This window comes from Salvelinus sp. IW2-2015, unplaced genomic scaffold (assembly GCF_002910315.2).
Source record: "Salvelinus sp. IW2-2015 unplaced genomic scaffold, ASM291031v2 Un_scaffold3245, whole genome shotgun sequence".
Taxonomy (NCBI): Eukaryota; Metazoa; Chordata; class Actinopteri; order Salmoniformes; family Salmonidae; genus Salvelinus; species Salvelinus sp. IW2-2015.
Genome location: NW_019944532.1, coordinates 28,101 through 30,721, shown reverse-complemented (window position 1 = coordinate 30,721; position 2,621 = coordinate 28,101).

Genomic DNA, 2,621 nt, shown 5'->3' with positions numbered 1-2,621 from the left:
GTTTGACTATAAAATGAAGCTCTTTCACAGAGCCTTCTCATTGAAGAATAGAGCTAATATGATGTAGCCCTTTAGCCACTTTAAAATGCCAATTTAATCCTCATTCACATTATAGGGCCAAACCTACCCAAGCCAAGCTGAGAAACTGAGTTTGCCTGGTTAAACATCCACCATAATTMCTGGAACCATACTGGAAAGGACCAGGGTACGGGCCCTATCGTGTGGATCTGGTATTAACGTGCTGCTATACCTCTAGACCTCTCTCCCCCCTGGGCCAGAGACAGGCTAATAAATACAGTGTTACTATGTAGAAGTAGAGTTGGCGTAGAGAAGAGCTTTTCACACTGAGACCAATGTAGGGATGTCATTATCGTACTGTTGTGTTGTGGTTGAACAGAGGCCTCTTCTTCTCTGTGGTACTGTTGTGGTGTGGTTGAGCAGAGGCTCTTCTTCTCTGCGTTACTGTTGTGGTGTGGTTGAGCAGAGGCTCTTCTTCTCTGTGGTACTGTTGTGTTGTGGTTGAGCAGAGGCTCTTCTCTGTGGTACTGTTGTGGTGTGGTTGAACAGAGGCTCTTCTTCTCTGCGTTACTGTTGTGGTGTGGTTGAACAGAGGCTCTTCTTCTCTGCGTTACTGTTGTGTTGTGGTTGAACAGAGGCTCTTCTTCTCTGTGGTACTGTTGTGGTGTGGTTGAACAGAGGCTCTTCTTCTCTGCGTTACTGTTGTGGTGTGACGTTGGAAGACTTTCCTTCATTTCTGTAGATCCAAGTAGTCTACCTTTGGGTAGTTAACATTCTGTCATTCATTTCTATGGTTGTTGGCATTATCATAGTGTTGATTTATCTTAAGGTTGTTTTATTCCATAATTATAGTGTTGTTTTATCTTAATTAAGGCTGTCTTATTCCATGTAATAATTTAGATTTATCTTAATTATGGTTGTTTTATTCGATTATATAATTATGGGGTGGCAGGTAGCCTAGTGGTTAGAGCGTTGGACTAGTAACCGAAAGGTTTTGTTGTTTGTTATTTTTTATGTAACTAACATCTATGAGACCTAAAACCCCCTGAGTTAAAATAAAGAGTCCTCAGTCCCAGTAGTTTTATTGTTGTTTATGTAACTAAACAGCAACCTAAAACCTATTATAAAACAAGTTTCTAGATAGTGTGATTGTTAACTAACAAGTAACTAAAAACCCAGGCCAATTTCTGTGGCTGGATAACTCTTACATGGAACGTATCCTCGCTGCTCAGCAGAAGAATATCTCTGGGTCTTCCTTTACATGTGCAGCTGGTAACTCTAATGAACGTATCCCTCTGCAGCAGAGGTTAAACTCTGGGTTCTTCCTTTTCCTGTGGCTGGTAACTCTAATGAGAACGTATCCTCTGCAGCAGAGGTAACTCTGGGTCTTCCTTTCCTGTGGCTGGTAACTCTAATGAACGTATCCTCCTGCAGCAGAGGTAACTCTGGGTCTTCCTTTCCTGTGGCGGTCCTCATGAGAGCCAGTTTCATCCATAGCGCTTGACGGTTGTTGCGACTCTGCACTTTAAGAAACTTTCTCAAAGTTGTTGACATTTTCCGCATTGACTGACCTTCATCGTTCTCTTAAAAGTAATGATGGACTGTCGTTCTCTTGCTATGTTTGACGCTGTTCTTGCCATAATATCGGACTTGGTCTTTACCAAATAGGTGCTATCTTCTGTATACTACCCCTACCTTGTCACAACACAACCGATTGGTTCAAACACATCAAGCAAAGAAAATTCCACAAATTAACTTTTAACAAGGCACATCTGTTAAAATGAAATGCATTCCAGGTGGACTACTTCATGAAGCTCCAGTGGGCGCAGGTGCCTAGTTTAGAGCGTTGCGGACTAGTAACTGAAAGATTGCAAGTGTTCAAATCCCCGAGCTGACAAGGTACAAATCTGTTGTTCTTGCCCCTGAACAAGGCCACTTGTTCCCCAGTCTACCTTCCCCAGTAGGCCGTCAGTTGTAAATAAGAATGTGTTTCTGAACTGACCTGCCTAGTTAAATAAAGGTAAAAAAATATTTAAAAAAAGCTTTGGTTGATAGAGAATGTCAAAGATTGTGCCAAAACTAGTCATCAAGGCGCAAAGGTGGCTACTTTGAAAGAATCTCAAATATAATCTTACCTTTACGTTCCAAATGGCACCCTATTTCCTATATAGTGCACTACTATTGACCAGGACCAATAGGAGTCACATAGTAGTGCACTACTTTTGACCAGGGCCCATAGGTAGTACACTACTTTTGACCAGGGCCAATAGGGAATCCAATAGGTGAGCTGCACTACTTTTGACCAGGGCCAATAGGGGAATCCAATAAGTAGTAGTGCACTACTTTTGACCAGGGGCCATAGGTAGTGCCACTACTTTGACCACGAGGCCCATAGAGTAGTGTACTACTTTTGACCAGGACAAATTAGGGAATGCCAATAGGTAGTGTACTACTTTAGACCATGGGCCAATAGGTAGTGTACTACTTTAGACCATGGCCAATAGGTAGTGCCATTACTGTTTGACCGAGGCGCTAATAGGAATCCAATAGGTTAGAGGGGCACTTACTTTTGATCCAAGCGAGCCAAATAGGTGGAATCCAAA